Genomic DNA, 16,464 nt, shown 5'->3' on the forward strand with positions numbered 1-16,464 from the left:
AATGGCCTCAACTGCTGCCGCTCAATCTCCAAGCATGGAGGTGGAGACTGGACAGGTTCGGGTGGAGGACCGTCCCCTGCTGCTGCGACAGAAGGTCCTCCTGAAGGGGCAGGCGGATCGGGGGACCGACTGACATGCTGAGTAGCTCGGGATACCAGTATCTTCGAGCCCAGTCCGGAGCCACAAGGATAACTTGGGCCCGGTCGCGCCTGATCTTCTTCAGCACTCTGGGCAGAAGTGGTATAGGCGGAAAGGCGTATAACAGACCGCAACTCCACTCGCGCCGAAAGGCGTCGCCGTGCGAGTGCCGTCTTGGAAACTCCAACGCGCAGAACTGATGACATTGCGCGTTCTCTTCTGTGGCGAATAGATCTAACCAAGGCTCTCCCCATTGCAGAAAGATGCCTTGCGCCACGTCCGAGTTCAGACGCCATTCGTGATCCATCGAGCACCGACGGCTGAGTTCGTCCGCCCTGGCATTCAGGGAACCTGCCAGGTGTTGAACCGTCAGAGTCACGCCCTGACGTTCCAGCCATTGCCAGAGGCACAGAGCCTCCTGGCAAAGGGTCCACGACCCCACTCCGCCCTGTTTGTTGCAGTACCACATGGCGGTGGTGTTGTCGGTGAACACCTGCACTACACTCCCGTTGACAAAGGGGAGGAATGCCTTCAGTGCCAGACGAATCGCCCGCAGCTCCAACAGGTTGATATGGAGCCGGGACTCCGCCGGAGACCAGATGCCTCTGATCTCTGCCTCTCCCAAGTGGCCACCCCAGCCCTGGAGGGACGCGTCCGTCACGACAACGTGCTCCGGTTGGGGAAGGGAGAGGGACTTGCCCCTGACCCAATCGCGGTCCGTAAGCCACCACTGCAGTTGTCTCGCAGTGCCCTCCGACTTCAGGTCCCACTGCAGAGCCCGCATCCGCCACCGGGCGTGATGCACCAAAAGGATGCAGGAAGCCATCAGTCCCAGCAGCCGCAGCGTCAACCTGACCGAAACTCGGGATAGCGGCTGAAAGATGGGAATCAAAGCCTGAATATCCTGAACCCGCCGTTCCGGAGGATAAACCCGAAACTGCGCTGAGTCCAGAACCGCTCCGATGAAAAGGAGCTTTTGAGAGGGACACAAGTGTGATTTCGGCACATTGATGGAGAACCCCAGGTCGTGCAAGAGGTCTGCCGTCATCTGAAGGTGGTGGACGACTGTCTGGGGCGAGCCCGCCTTCAACAACCAGTCGTCTAGGTAGGGGAAGACTGAAACCCCCAACCTGCGCAGATGGGCTGCGACCACCGCCATCACCTTTGTGAACACCCGTGGGGCGCTGGTAAGGCCGAAGGGGAGCCCGATAAACTGAAAGTGCTCCAGGCCTACCGTGAACCGCAGGTAACGCCGGTGGGCCGGCAGGACGGGAATGTGAAAATAGTCGTCCTGCAAGTCCAACGCTACCATCCAGTCTTGTGGGTCTAGAGCAGCCAAGACCTGAGCTAACGTCAACATCTTGAACTTCTCCTTCCGGAGGAAGCCGTTGACGTTCCTTAGATCCAAGATAGGACGTAGGCCCCCCTTGTCCTTCTTGGGCACCAGAAAGTAGTGGGAATAGCAACCACACCCTACTTCTGGCCCAGGAACGCGCTCGATGGCCCCCTTGGCCAAGAGGGCCGTAACTTCCTCCTGCAGAAGTGTCAAGTGGTCCCCCGACACACCGTGGTTCTGCGGTGGCATGGCTGTAGGAGAGGTCTCGAAGGGGAGGGAGTAGCCCCTTCGGACGATTTGCAGCACCCACCTGTCCGAAGTGATCGTGCGCCAGTGAGCGTGGTGATGGCGAACCCTGCCACCCACTGGCGTCACATGGGGCCGAAAGCAAGGACTAGGAGGATTTAGGGGTAGATGCTGCGGGGGAAGGTGTGGTCTGACCCCGCCGTTGTCCCCGACCGCCACCACGGCGGTTTCCACGGCCGCCACCGCGTTGAAAGGATTGTTGCGGCGCGTGGCTGGCAGCACGTGTGGGGGCGCCCCTTCCTTGGCCACGAAAGGGACGAAACGAACCCGTTTGCTGACGCTGGGTCGAGAGACCCAAGGACTTGGCCGTGACCCTGGAGTCCTTGAAGCGTTCCAGCGCGTGGTCCGCCTTGTCACCGAACAGGTGACAGCCATCAAACGGCATGTCCATCAAGGTATTCTGGACATCAGCCGAAAAATTGGCGGATCTCAGCCAGGCGTGGCGACGAATCGCCACCGTCGTTGACATAGCCCTGCCCAGCGAGTCGGTCGTATCAAGACCACACCGTATCGAATATTTTGCTGCATCCCGGCCCTCAGCCACAGCTTGACCGAGTTTTGCCCGCACCTCCATGGGGCATTCTGGCAGCAGTTCCGCGACCGTATCCCACACAGAGTGGGTGTAGCGGCCCAAGAGGCAAGCGGTGTTGCAAGACCGCAGGCCCAAACTAATGGACGAGAAGACCTTCTTGCCAAATTGGTCATACCTCTTGGATTCCCGGTCGGGCGGGGCCGACGTGACTGCGGACTGGGAGGTCGAGGCCTGGATCACCAGACTCTCAGTGGTGGGGTGGGTAGACAGGAACTTGGGGTCGTCCGGACAAGGACGGTGGCGCCTGGCCACGTTCCGATCAACAGGCGCACCTGAAGCGGGCCTGGACCACGTGCCCAACAGAACGTCTGACAAGGCTTCATTAAATGGCAGCAGTGGCTCCTGTGGGCATGACTGCGGTTTGAAGACCTCGGTGAGGATGTTAGGCCTCACGGCCGCGACGGGGAGCTCAAGGTGTAAGGCCTTGGCAGCCCTCATCAGCACCACAGAATAGGCAGCTCCCTCCACCGATGCCCTGGAAGGAGGAGAGATCAAACCAGGGTTAGGAGAGTCGTCCAGACCACTGGCATCCCCCAAGTCACCTGTCCAGTCCGGGTCATACTGGCACTCGCGTGACAGAGGGTCCTCGGACCCCTCCCAACCTTCACCGAACTCTTCATCTTCTCCGTATTCGGAGTCAACGATGTAGACCGGCTCCTCGGGGTTCATGGGCCCCATCGGCGCCGGGACCGGTGTCGAGCGATGCCCGTCTGGCGCCGCGTCCGGCGTCGGTGAAGGTAAGGGGACGGCGCCGCCCGGAGCCGGTGCCGGAACCCCGCCGCCGGCCGGAGCCAGCACCGGAGAACCGGCGCCGCGCGGGGGCGGCGTCGGGGGTAACCCCGATGGTAACGGCGCCGGGGAGGCCGGAAGACCAGCCGGCGCCGATCCCGAAGGCCCTTGCGGCGCCGGGGTCGGAGCCGTCGGCGGCGCCGGGGCCGGAGCACCCGACGGCGCCGAGGCAGGGACACCCGAACCGCCAGGGCCCCCAGACGGTAGCATTGGGCCCGAAGGCGCCGTAGGCCCCGTCGGAGAAGCGAGCGCCCTCATGGCCATGAGGAACACCTCGATCTCCTCAGGCGTCGCGCCATGCCCAGGGACCGGAGGGTATGAGGCAGGCCGCGCCGGCGACTCTCGCGGAGCCGCGGGGTTGGGGTCACCCGAGCCCCCGGCCGCATCGCGCGAGCGTCAGGGGGAGTCGGAGGTACGATGACGACGCCCCGACTTCTTGTGCCTCTTACCTGATGAGCCTGACGAGTGGTGTCGACTTCCGGAATGCTCGGCGCGGCTCCGCGACCGCTCCCTCGAACGCTCTCTCGACCTCCGGCCGGACCGGGACCGCTCCCGGTCCCGACGTGGGGCCGACACCCGGAGCTCCAGCAGCTTGCGGGACCGCTCCCACCTAGCCTTGTTGGTGAGGGCCCGGCAGTCGACACAGGAGTCCACGTCGTGGTCGGGGCCCAGACACCGGAGACAGAGGCGGTGATGGTCTGTGACCGACATCGTGCGCTCACAGTCATCACAGTGCTTGAACCCAGGCATCCTACCAGGCACAATTAGAGAAATAACAACGAAAAAACTTGGTCAAAAGACCGGAGTACTGCTCTTCAGATCTGCGTCCACTGGCGCGGAAAAAAGAAGAACTGACATCAGCGCGCGGAGGCGGCGTCTATATACTCCAGCGACGTCATCACGGCGCACAACGCCGACGACGGACGCGGAGCCGCAGGGGACGCCTGCAGACGACGCCTACCGACGCGCAGGGGTACTGCTACGCAAAAGTTTCCGGATCCAGACTGACGCCTGGGGATATTCTAAGGTAAGGAATCTAACACTAACGTGTTTCTTTCAGATTACTAACCCTTCTGAGGCACCTGCTCTCTAAAACACTTCCTGGGTGTGGAAATTGTCTCAATGTTTACATCTAGTTTGAGTTTTTGCCGTTTAACTCTGTGACTTGATGAGGATTGCGTAACGAGAAGTGAACATTTACTTAACTAAACCAAATGGTGTTCATGCAAAATCTCATGACTCTGCAAGCAGTATTCGAACCTACGCGGGGAAACCCCATTGGATTTCAAGTCCAACGCCTTAACCACTCGGCCATCGCAGCTGCGTGAGTATGATGTCACTGTTGTCGTATACGAGCCATGCACTACTCATGTCAGGTCGAGACCTAAAAAATAAAGTAACGGAAGGACTAGGCACATACCAGCAGTGCCCTGTTGTCCTCACTTATTTCGCATACTTTCATACAATTAATAAAAATAGCAATACGCATCACTCAAAATGAGTGACAGGGCACAGATGAGCGGTAATCAATCACTGCACATTTCTATCCTCATTTCCCTATATTACGTCGGTGGCAACGGACCCTTAAGTGTACTCAGTAAGAGTCCAAAAGCTTAAACAAGACACGCTTCATAAAAAAAGTACTCTTTTCATGACTTGTCTAGATCAGGCAGGACAGGTCCAGACTACGAACCCTTCCGAGCCACCTGCTCTTTACAACACTTCCTGGGTGTGGAAATTGTCTCAATGTTTACATCTAGTTTGAGTTTTTGCAGTTTAACTCTGTGACTTAATGAGGATTGCGTAATGAGAAGTGAACATTTACTTAACTAAACCAAATGGTGTTCATGCAAAATCTCATGCAGCTGCAAGCAGGATTCGAACATACGCGGGGAAACCCCATTGGATTTCAAGTCTAACGCCTTAACCACTCGGCCATCGCAGCTGCGTGAGTATGATGTCACTGTTGTCGTATACGAGCCATGCGCTACTCATGTCAGGTCGAGACCTAAAAAACTAAAGTAACGGAAGGACGGGGCACATACCAGCAGTGCCCTGTTGTCCTCACTTATTTTGCATGCTTTCATACAATTAATAAAAATAGCAACATGCATCACTCAAAGTGAGTGAAAGGGCACAGATGAGTGGTAATCAATCACTGCATGTTTCTACCCACTTTTCCCTATATTAAGAGTCCAAAAGCCTAAACAAGACATGCATCATAAAAAAAAGTACTCTTTTCATGATTTGTCTAGATCAGGCAGGACAGGTCCAGACTACAAACCCTTCCGAGCCACCAGCTCTCTAAAACACTTCCTGGGTGTGTATATTGTCTCAATGTTTACATCTAGTTTGAGTTTTTTCCATTTAACTCTGTGACTTGATGAGGATTGCGTAACGAGAAGTGAACATTTACTTAACTAAACTAAATGGTGTTCATGCAAAATCACACTACGCTGCAAGCAGGATTCGAACCTGCGCTGGGAAACCCCATTGGATTTCGAGTCCAACGCCTTAACCACTCGGCCATCGCAGCTGCATGAGTATGACGTCACTGTTGTCGTATACGAGCCATACGCTGCTCACGTCAGGCCGAGACCTAAAAATTAAAGTAACGGCAGGACTGGGCACGTACCAGCAGTGCCCTGTATCCCCCACTTATTTTGAATGCTTTCATAGAATTAATAAAAATAGCAACAAGCATCACTCAAAGTGAGTGACAGGGCACAGATGAGCGGTAATCAATCACTGCGCATTTCTACCCTCTTTTCCCTATATTACGGCGGTGGTAACGTGCCCTTAAGTGTACTAAGAAAGAGTCCAAAAGCCTAAACAAGACACGCTTCATAAAAAAAATAATTACTCTTTTCGTGACTTGTCTAGATCATGCAGGACAGGTCAAGACTACGAACCCTTCCGAGGCACCTGCTCTCTAAAACACTTCCTGGGTGTGGAAATTGTCTCAATGTTTACATCTAGTTTGAGTTTTTGCCGTTTAACTCTGTGACTTGAAGAGGATTGCGTAACAAGGAGTGAACATTTACTTAACTAAACCAAATAGTGTTCATGCAAAATATCATGCCGCTGCAAGCAGGATTCGAACCTAAGCGGGGAAACCCCATTGGATTTCAAGTCCAACGCCTTAACCACTTGGCCATCGCAGCTGCGTGAGTATGATGTCACAATTGTCGTATACGAGCCATGCACTACTCACGTCAGGCCGAGACATAAAAAGTAAAGTAACAGAAGGACGGGGCACGTACCAGCAGTGCCCTGTTGTCCTCACTTATTTTGCATGCTTTCATACAATTAATAAAAATAGCAATACGCATCACTCAAAGTGAGTGACAGGGCACCGATGAGCGGTAATCAATCACTGCACATTTCTATCCTCGTTTCCCTATATTACGGCGGTGGCAACGGGCCCTTAAGTGTACTCAGAAAGAGTCCAAAAGCTTAAACAAGACACGCTTCATAAAAAAAAGTATTCTTTTCATGACTTGTCTAGATCAGGCAGGACAGGTCCAGACTAGGAAACCTTCCGAGCCACCTGCTCTCTAAAACACATCCTGGGTGTGGAAATTGTCTCAATGTTTACATCTAGTTTGAGTTTTTGCAGTTTAACTCTGTGACTTGATGAGGATTGCGTAATGAGAAGTGAACATTTACTTAACTTAACCAAATGGTGTTCATGCAAAATCTCATGCCGCTGCAAGCAGAATTCGAACCTACGCAGGGAAACCCCATTGGATTTCAAGTCCAACGCCTTAACCACTCGGCCATCGCAGCTGCTTGAGTATGATGTCACTGTTGTCGTATACGAGCCATGCGCTACTCATGTCAGGTCGAGACCTAAAAAATAAAGAAACGGAAGGACGGGGCACATACCAGCAGTGCCCTGTTGTCCTCACTTATTTCGCATACTTTCATACAATTAATAAAAATAGCAATATGCATCACTCAAAATGAGTGACAGGGCACAGATGAGCAATAATCAATCACTGCACATTTCTACCCTCGTTTCCATATATTAAGGCGGTGGCAACGGGCCCTTAAGTGTACTCAGAAAGAGTCCAAAAGCCTAATCAAGACACGCTTCATAAAAATAATTACTCATTTCGTAACTTGTCTAGATCAGGCAGGATAGGTCCAGACTACAAACCCTTCCGAGCCACCTGCTCTCTAAAACACTTCCTAGGTGTGGAAATTGTTTCAATGTTTACATCTAGTTTGAGTTTTTGCCATTTAACTCTGTGACTTGATGAGGATTGCGTAACGAGAAGTGAACATTTCCTTAACTAAACCAAATGGTGTTCATGCAAAATCACACTACGCTGCAAGCAGGATTCGAACCTGCGCAGGGAAAAACCATTGGATTTCGAGTCCAACGCCTTAACCACTCGGCCATCACAGCTGCATGAGTATGATGTCACTGTTGTCGTATACGAGCCATACGCTGCTCACGTCAGGTCGAGACTTAAAAATTAAAGTAACGGCAGGACGGGGCACGTACCAGCAGTGCCCTGTATCCCCCACTTATTTTGAATGCTTTCATACAATTAATAAAAATAGCAACAAGCATCACTCAAAGTGAGTGGCAGGGCACAGATGAGCGGTAATCAATCACTGCGCATTTCTACCCTCTTTTCCCTATATTACGGCGGTGGTAACGGGCCCTTAAGTGTACTAAGAAAGAGTCTAAAAGCCTAAACAAGTCACGCTTCATAAAAAAAATAATTACTCTTTTCGTGACTTGTCTAGATCATGCAGGACAGGTCCAGACTACGAACCCTTCCGAGGCACCTGCTCTCTAAAACACTTCCTGGGTGTGGAAATTGTCTCAATGTTTACATCTAGTTTGAGTTTTTGCCGTTTAACTCTGTGACTTGATGAGGATTGCGTAACAAGAAGTGAACATTTACTTAACTAAACCAAATGGTGTTCATGCAAAATCTCATGACGCTGCAAGCAAGATTCGAACCTACGCAGGGAAACCCCATTGGATTTCAAGTCCAACACCTTAACCACTCGGCCATCGCAGCTGCGTGAGTATGATGTCACAGTTGTCGTATACGAGCCATGCACTACTCACGTCAGGCTGAGACATAAAAAATAAAGTAACAGAAGGACGGGGCACGTACCAGCAGTGCCCTGTTGTCCTCACTTATTTTGCATGCTTTCATACAATTAATAAAAATAGCAATACGCATCACTCAAAGTGAGTGACAGGGCACAGATGAGCGGTAATCAATCACTGCACATTTCTATCCTCGTTTCCCTATATTACGTCGGTGGCAACGGGCCCTTAAGTGTACTCAGAAAGAGTCCAAAAGCTTAAACAAGACACGCTTCATAAAAAAGTACTCTTTTCATGACTTGTCTAGATCAGGCAGGACAGGTCCAGACTACGAACCCTTCCGAGCCACCTGCTCTCTAAAACACTTCCTGGGTGTGGAAATTGTCTCAATGTTTACATCTAGTTTGAGTTTTTGCCGTTTAACTCTGTGACTTGATGAGGATTGCGTAACGAGAAGTGAACATTTACTTAACTAAACCAAATGGTGTTCATGCAAAATCTCATGACGCTCCAAGCAGGATTCGAACCTACGCGGGGTAACCCCATTGGATTTCAAGTCCAACACCTTAACCACTCGGCCATCGCAGCTGCATGAGTATGATGTCACTGTTGTCGTATACGAGCCATGCGCTACTCATGTCAGGCCGAGACCTAAAAAATAAAGTAACGGAAGGACGGGGCACGTACCAGCAGTGCCCTGTTGTCCTCACTTATTTCGCATACTCTCATACAATAATAAAAATAGCAATACGCATCACTCAAAGTGAGTGACAGGGCACAGATGAGCGGTAATCAATCACTGCACATTTCTACCCTCGTTTCCCTATATTACGGCAGTGGCAACGGGCCCTTCATTGTACTCAGAAAGAGTCCAAAAGCCTAAACAAGGCACGCTTCATAAAAAAAAATTACTCTTTTCTTAACATGTCTAGATCAGGCAGGATAGGTCCAGACTACAAACCCTTCCGAGCCACCTGCTCTCTAAAACACTTCCTAGGTGTGGAAATAGTTTCAATGTTTACATCTAGTTTGAGTTTTTGCCATTTAACTCTGTGACTTGATGAGGATTGTGAACGAGAAGTGAACATTTCCTTAACTAAACCAAATGGTGTTCATGCAAAATCACACTATGCTGCAAGGAGGATTCGAACCTGCGCAGGGAAACCCCATTGGATTTCGAGTCCAACGCCGTAACCACTCGGCCATCGCAGCTGCATGAGTATGATGTCACTGTTGTCGTATACGAGCCATACTCTGCTCATGTCAGGCCGAGACCAAAAAAATTAAGTAACAGAAGGACGGGGCACGTACCAGCAGTGCCCTATTGTCCTCACTTATTTTGCATGCTTTCATACAATTAATAAAAATAGCAACATGCATCACTCAAAGTGAGTGAAAGGGCACAGATGAGTGGTAATCAATCACTGCATGTTTCTACCCACTTTTCCCTATATTACGGCGGTGGTAACGGGCCCTTAAGTGTACTAAGAAAGAGTCCAAAAGCCTAAGCAAGACATGCATCATAAAAAAAGTACTCTTTTCATGACTTGTCTAGATCAGGCAGGACAGGCCCAGACTACAAACGCTTCCGAGACACCAGCTCTCTAAAACACTTCCTGGGTGTGGAAATTGTCTCAATGTTTACATCTAGTTTGAGTTTTTTCCATTTAACTCTGTGACTTGATGAGGATTGCGTAACGAGAAGTGAACATTTACTTAACTAAACCAAATGGTGTTCATGCAAAATCACACTACGCTGCAAGCAGGATTCGAACCTGCGCAGGGAAACCCCATTGGATTTTGAATCCAACGCCTTAACCACTCGGCCATCGCAGCTGCATGAGTATGATCTCACTGTTGTCGTATACGAGCCATACGCTGCTCACGTCAGTCCGAGACCTAAAAATTAAAGTAACGGCAGGACGGGGCACGTACCAGCAGTGCCCTGTATCCCCCACTTATTTTGAATGCTTTCATACAATTAATAAAAATAGCAACAAGCATCACTGAAAGTGAGTGACAGGGCACAGATGAGCGGTAATCAATCACTGCGCATTTCTACCCTCTTTTCCCTATATTACGGCGGTGGTAACGGGCCCTTAAGTGTACTAAGAAAGAGTCCAAAAGCCTAAACAAGACACGCTTCATAAAAAAAATAATTACTCTTTTCGTGACTTGTCTAGATCATGCAGGACAGGTCCAGACTACGAACCCTTCCGAGGCACCTGCTCTCTAAAACACTTCCTGGGTGTGGAAATCGTCTCAATGTTTACATCTAGTTTGAGTTTTTGCCGTTTAACTCTGTGACTTGATGAGGATTGCGTAATGAGAAGTGAACATTTACTTAACTTAACCAAATGGTGTTCATGCAAAATCTCATGCCGCTGCAAGCAGGATTCGAACCTACGTAGGGAAACCCGATTGGATTTCAAGTCCAACGCCTTAACCACTCGGCCATCACAGCTGCATGAGTATGATGTCACTGTTGTCGTATACGATCCATGCTCTGCTCATGTCAGGCGGAGACCAAAAAAATAAAGTAACGGAAGGACGGGGCACGTACCAGCAGTGCCTTGTTGTCCTCACTTATTTTGCATGCTTTCATACAATTAATAAAAATAGCAACATGCATCACTCAAAGTGAGTGAAAGGGCACAGATGAGTGGTAATCAATCACTGCATGTTTCTACCCACATTTCCCTATATTACGGCGGTGGTAACGGGCCCTTAAGTGTACTAAGAAAGAGTCCAAAAGCCTAAACAAGACATGCATCATAAAAAAGTACTCTTTTCATGACTTGTCTAGATCAGGCAGGACAGGCCCAGACTACAAACCCTTCCGAGACACCAGCTCTCTAAAAAACACTTTCTGGGTGTGGAAATTGTCTCAATATTTACATCTAGTTTGAGTTTTTTCCATTTAACTCTGTGACTTGATGAGGATTGCGTAACGAGAAGTGAACATTTACTTAACTAAACCAAATGGGGTTCATGCAAAATCACACTACGCTGCAAGCAGGATTCGAACCTGCGCAGGGAAACCCCATTGGATTTCAAGTCCAACGCCTTAACCACTCGGCCATCGCAGCTGCGTGAGTATGATGTCACAGTTGTCGTATACGAGCCATGCACTACTCACGTCAGGCCGAGACATAAAAAATAAAGTAACAGAAGGACGGGGCACGTACCAGCAGTGCCCTGTTGTCCTCACTTATTTTGCATGCTTTCATACAATTAATAAAAATAGCAATACGCATAACTCAAAGTGAGAGACAGGGCACCGATGAGTGGTAATCAATCACTGCACATTTCTATCCTCGTTTCCCTATATTACGGCGGTGGCAACGGGCCCTTAAGTGTACTCAGAAAGAGTCCAAAAACAAGACACAATTCATAAAAAAAGTACTCTTTTCATGACTTGTCTAGATCAGGCAGGACAGGTCCAGACTACGAACCCTTCCGGGCCACCTGCTCTCTAAAACACTTCCTGGGTGTGGAAATTGTCTCAATGTTTACATCTAGTTTGAGTTTTTGCAGTTTAACTCTGTGACTTGATGAGGATTGCGTAATGAGAAGTGAATATTTACTTAACTAAACCAAATGGTGTTCATGCAAAAACTCATGCCGCTGCAAGCAGGACTCGAACCTATGCGGGGAAACCCCATTGGATTTCAAGTCCAACGCCTTAACCACTCGGCCATCGCAGCTGCGTGAGTATGATGTCACTGTTGTCGTATACGAGCCATGCGCTACTCATGTGAGGTCGAGACCTAAAAAATAAAGTAACGGAAGGACGGGGCACGTACCAGCAGTGCCCTGTTGTCCTCACTTATTTCGCATACTTTCATACAATTAATAAAAATAGCAATATGCATCACTCAAAATGAGTGACAGGGCACAGATGAGCGGTAATCAATCACTGCACATTTCTACCCTCGTTTCCCTATATTACGGCAGTGGCAACGGGCCCTTCATTGTACTCAGAAAGAGTCCAAAAGCCTAAACAAGACACGCTTCATAAAAAAAAATTACTCTTTTCGTAACTTGTCTAGATCAGGCAGGATAGGTCCAGACTACAAACCCTTCCGAGCCACCTGCTCCCTAAAACACTTCCTAGGTGTGGAAATAGTTTCAATGTTTACATCTAGTTTGAGTTTTTGCCATTTAACTCTGTGACTTGATGAGGATTGTGAACGAGAAGTGAACATTTCCTTAACTAAACCAAATGGTGTTCATGCAAAATCACACTATGCTGCAAGGAGGATTCGAACCTGCGCAGGGAAACCCCATTGGATTTCGAGTCCAACGCCGTAACCACTCGGCCATCGCAGCTGCATGAGTATGATGTCACTGTTGTCGTATACGAGCCATACTCTGCTCATGTCAGGCCGAGACCAAAAAAATAAAGTAACAGAAGGACGGGGCACGTACCAGCAGTGCCCTATTGTCCTCACTTATTTTGCATGCTTTCATACAATTAATAAAAATAGCAACATGCATCACTCAAAGTGAGTGAAAGGGCACAGATGAGTGGTAATCAATCACTGCGCATTTCTACCCTCTTTTCCCTATATTACGGCGGTGGTAATGGGCCCTTAAGTGTACTAAGAAAGAGTCCAAAAGCCTAAACAAGACACGCTTCATAAAAAAAGTACTCTTTTCATTACTTGTCTAGATCAGGCAGGACAGGTCCAGACTACGAACCCTTCCGAGCCACCTGCTCTCTGAAACACTTCCTGGGTGTGGAAATTGTCTCAATGTTTACATCTAGTTTGAGTTTTTGCAGTTTAACTCTGTGACTTGATGAGGATTGCGTAATGAGAAGTGAACATTTACTTAACTTAACCAAATGGTGTTCATGCAAAATCTCATTCCGCTGCATGCAGGATTCGAACCTACGCGGGAAAACCCCATTGGATTTCAAGTCCAACGCCTTAACCACTCGGCCATCGCAGCTGCATGAGTATGATGTCAGAGTTGTCGTATACGAGACATGCACTACTCACGTCAGGCAGAGACATAAAAAATAAAGTAACAGAAGGACGGGGCCCGTACCAGCAGTGCCCTGTTGTCCTCACTTATTTTGCATGCTTTCATACAATTAGTAAAAATAGCAATACGCATCACTCAAAGTGAGAGACAGGGCACCGATGAGTGGTAATCAATCACTGCACATTTCTATCCTTGTTTCCCTATATTACGGCGGTGGCAACGGGCCCTTAAGTGTACTCAGAAAGAGTCCAAAAGCTTAAACAAGACACGCTTCACAAAAAAAAGTACTCTTTTCATGACTTGTCTAGATCAGGCAGGACAGGTCCAGACTACGAACCCTTCCGAGCCACCTGCTCTCTAAAACACTTCCTGGGTGTGGAAATTGTCTCAATGTTTACATCTAGTTTGAGTTTTTGCAGTTTAACTCTGTGACTTGATGAGGATTGCGTAGTGAGAAATGAACATTTACTTAACTAAACCAAATGGTGTTCATGCAAAATCACACAACGCTGCAAGCAGGATTCGAACCTGCGCAGGGAAACCCCATTGGATTTCGAGTCCAACGCCTTAACCACTCGGCCATCGCAGCCGAATGAGTATGTTGTCACTGTTGTCGTATACGAGCCATGCTCTGCTCATGTCAGGCGGAGACCAAAAAAATAAAGTAACGGAAGGACGGGGCATGTACCAGCAGTGCCCTGTTGTCCTCACTTATTTTGCATGCTTTCATACAATTAATAAAAATAGCAACATGCATCACTCAAAGTGAGTGAAAGGGCACAGATGAGTGGTAATCAATCACTGCATGTTTCTACCCACTTTTCCCTATATTACGGCGGTGGTAACGGGCCCTTAAGTGTACTAAGAAAGAGTCCAAAAGCCTAAACAAGTCATGCATCATAAAAAAAAGTACTCTTTTCATGACTTGTCTAGATCAGGCAGGACAGGTCCAGACTACAAACCCTTCCGAGCCACCAGCTCTCTAAAACACTTCCTGGGTGTGGAAATTGTCTCAATGTTTACATCTAGTTTGAGTTTTTTCCATTTAACTCTGTGACTTGATGAGGATTGCGTAACGAGAAGTGAACATTTACTTAACTAAACTAAATGGTGTTCATGCAAAATCACACTACGCTGCAAGCAGGATTCGAACCTGCGCAGGGAATCCCCATTGGATTTCTAGTCCAACGCCTTAACCACTCGGCCATCGCAGCTGCATGAGTATGTTGTCACTGTTGTCGTATACGAGCCATACGCTGCTCCCGTCAGTCCGAGACCTAAAAATTAAAGTAACGGCAGGACGGGGCACGTATCAGCAGTGCCCTGTATCCCCCACTTATTTTGAATGCTTTCATACAATTAATAAAAATAGCAACATGCATCACTCAAAGTGAGTGAAAGGGCACAGATGAGTGTTAATCAATCACTGCATGTTTCTACCCACTTTTCCCTATATTACGGCGGTGGTAACGGGCCCTTAAGTGTACTAAGAAAGAGTCCAAAAGCCTAAACAAGACATGCATCATAAAAAAAGTACTCTTTTCATGACTTGTCTAGATCAGGCAGGACAGGCCCAGACTACAAACGCTTCCGAGACACCAGCTCTCTAAAACACTTCCTGGGTGTGGAAATTGTCTCAATGTTTACATCTAGTTTGAGTTTTTTCCATTTAACTCTGTGACTTGATGAGGATTGCGTAACGAGAAGTGAACATTTACTTAACTAAACCAAATGGTGTTCATGCAAAATCACACTACGCTGCAAGCAGGATTCGAACCTGCGCAGGGAAACCCCATTGGATTTTGAATCCAACGCCTTAACCACTCGGCCATCGCAGCTGCATGAGTATGATCTCACTGTTGTCGTATACGAGCCATACGCTGCTCACGTCAGTCCGAGACCTAAAAATTAAAGTAACGGCAGGACGGGGCACGTACCAGCAGTGCCCTGTATCCCCCACTTATTTTGAATGCTTTCATACAATTAATAAAAATAGCAACAAGCATCACTGAAAGTGAGTGACAGGGCACAGATGAGCGGTAATCAATCACTGCGCATTTCTACCCTCTTTTCCCTATATTACGGCGGTGGTAACGGGCCCTTAAGTGTACTAAGAAAGAGTCCAAAAGCCTAAACAAGACACGCTTCATAAAAAAAATAATTACTCTTTTCGTGACTTGTCTAGATCATGCAGGACAGGTCCAGACTACGAACCCTTCCGAGGCACCTGCTCTCTAAAACACTTCCTGGGTGTGGAAATCGTCTCAATGTTTACATCTAGTTTGAGTTTTTGCCGTTTAACTCTGTGACTTGATGAGGATTGCGTAATGAGAAGTGAACATTTACTTAACTTAACCAAATGGTGTTCATGCAAAATCTCATGCCGCTGCAAGCAGGATTCGAACCTACGTAGGGAAACCCGATTGGATTTCAAGTCCAACGCCTTAACCACTCGGCCATCGCAGCTGCATGAGTATGATGTCACTGTTGTCGTATACGATCCATGCTCTGCTCATGTCAGGCGGAGACCAAAAAAATAAAGTAACGGAAGGACGGGGCACGTACCAGCAGTGCCTTGTTGTCCTCACTTATTTTGCATGCTTTCATACAATTAATAAAAATAGCAACATGCATCACTCAAAGTGAGTGAAAGGGCACAGATGAGTGGTAATCAATCACTGCATGTTTCTACCCACATTTCCCTATATTACGGCGGTGGTAACGGGCCCTTAAGTGTACTAAGAAAGAGTCCAAAAGCCTAAACAAGACATGCATCATAAAAAAGTACTCTTTTCATGACTTGTCTAGATCAGGCAGGACAGGCCCAGACTACAAACCCTTCCGAGACACCAGCTCTCTAAAAAACACTTCCTGGGTGTGGAAATTGTCTCAATATTTACATCTAGTTTGAGTTTTTTCCATTTAACTCTGTGACTTGATGAGGATTGCGTAACGAGAAGTGAACATTTACTTAACTAAACCAAATGGGGTTCATGCAAAATCACACTACGCTGCAAGCAGGATTCGAACCTGCGCAGGGAAACCCCATTGGATTTCAAGTCCAACGCCTTAACCACTCGGCCATCGCAGCTGCGTGAGTATGATGTCACAGTTGTCGTATACGAGCCATGCACTACTCACGTCAGGCCGAGACATAAAAAATAAAGTAACAGAAGGACGGGGCACGTACCAGCAGTGCCCTGTTGTCCTCACTTATTTTGCATGCTTTCATAC

The 16,464-nt window shown here is 48.5% G+C and overlaps 14 non-coding genes across 14 annotated transcripts; all 14 read right to left on the reverse strand.

Moving 5' to 3' along the window:
• Positions 1-5,615: 5,615 nt before the first annotated feature.
• TRNAS-CGA (transfer RNA serine (anticodon CGA)) lies at positions 5,616-5,697 on the reverse strand. The gene has a single exon. It is a non-coding gene; the product is annotated as a tRNA-Ser (tRNA).
• A 1,796-nt stretch (positions 5,698-7,493) lies between these two features.
• Positions 7,494-7,575, reverse strand: TRNAS-CGA (transfer RNA serine (anticodon CGA)). The gene has a single exon. It is a non-coding gene; the product is annotated as a tRNA-Ser (tRNA).
• Positions 7,576-8,744: 1,169 nt separating this feature from the next.
• TRNAS-UGA (transfer RNA serine (anticodon UGA)) lies at positions 8,745-8,826 on the reverse strand. The gene has a single exon. It is a non-coding gene; the product is annotated as a tRNA-Ser (tRNA).
• Positions 8,827-9,368: 542 nt separating this feature from the next.
• TRNAS-CGA (transfer RNA serine (anticodon CGA)) lies at positions 9,369-9,450 on the reverse strand. The gene has a single exon. It is a non-coding gene; the product is annotated as a tRNA-Ser (tRNA).
• A 542-nt stretch (positions 9,451-9,992) lies between these two features.
• TRNAL-CAA (transfer RNA leucine (anticodon CAA)) lies at positions 9,993-10,074 on the reverse strand. Its single transcript has one exon. It is a non-coding gene; the product is annotated as a tRNA-Leu (tRNA).
• A 1,171-nt stretch (positions 10,075-11,245) lies between these two features.
• TRNAS-UGA (transfer RNA serine (anticodon UGA)) lies at positions 11,246-11,327 on the reverse strand. The gene has a single exon. It is a non-coding gene; the product is annotated as a tRNA-Ser (tRNA).
• Positions 11,328-11,863: 536 nt separating this feature from the next.
• Positions 11,864-11,945, reverse strand: TRNAS-UGA (transfer RNA serine (anticodon UGA)). Its single transcript has one exon. It is a non-coding gene; the product is annotated as a tRNA-Ser (tRNA).
• Positions 11,946-12,488: 543 nt separating this feature from the next.
• TRNAS-CGA (transfer RNA serine (anticodon CGA)) lies at positions 12,489-12,570 on the reverse strand. The gene has a single exon. It is a non-coding gene; the product is annotated as a tRNA-Ser (tRNA).
• Positions 12,571-13,112: 542 nt separating this feature from the next.
• TRNAS-UGA (transfer RNA serine (anticodon UGA)) lies at positions 13,113-13,194 on the reverse strand. Its single transcript has one exon. It is a non-coding gene; the product is annotated as a tRNA-Ser (tRNA).
• Positions 13,195-13,737: 543 nt separating this feature from the next.
• TRNAS-CGA (transfer RNA serine (anticodon CGA)) lies at positions 13,738-13,819 on the reverse strand. Its single transcript has one exon. It is a non-coding gene; the product is annotated as a tRNA-Ser (tRNA).
• A 543-nt stretch (positions 13,820-14,362) lies between these two features.
• On the reverse strand, positions 14,363-14,444 carry TRNAS-AGA (transfer RNA serine (anticodon AGA)). Its single transcript has one exon. It is a non-coding gene; the product is annotated as a tRNA-Ser (tRNA).
• Positions 14,445-14,986: 542 nt separating this feature from the next.
• Positions 14,987-15,068, reverse strand: TRNAL-CAA (transfer RNA leucine (anticodon CAA)). The gene has a single exon. It is a non-coding gene; the product is annotated as a tRNA-Leu (tRNA).
• A 546-nt stretch (positions 15,069-15,614) lies between these two features.
• Positions 15,615-15,696, reverse strand: TRNAS-UGA (transfer RNA serine (anticodon UGA)). The gene has a single exon. It is a non-coding gene; the product is annotated as a tRNA-Ser (tRNA).
• Positions 15,697-16,239: 543 nt separating this feature from the next.
• On the reverse strand, positions 16,240-16,321 carry TRNAS-UGA (transfer RNA serine (anticodon UGA)). The gene has a single exon. It is a non-coding gene; the product is annotated as a tRNA-Ser (tRNA).
• Between the last annotated feature and the right edge of the window lie 143 nt (positions 16,322-16,464).

The sequence above is a fragment of the Lissotriton vulgaris genome, chromosome 11 (assembly GCF_964263255.1).
Source record: "Lissotriton vulgaris chromosome 11, aLisVul1.2, whole genome shotgun sequence".
Taxonomy (NCBI): Eukaryota; Metazoa; Chordata; class Amphibia; order Caudata; family Salamandridae; genus Lissotriton; species Lissotriton vulgaris.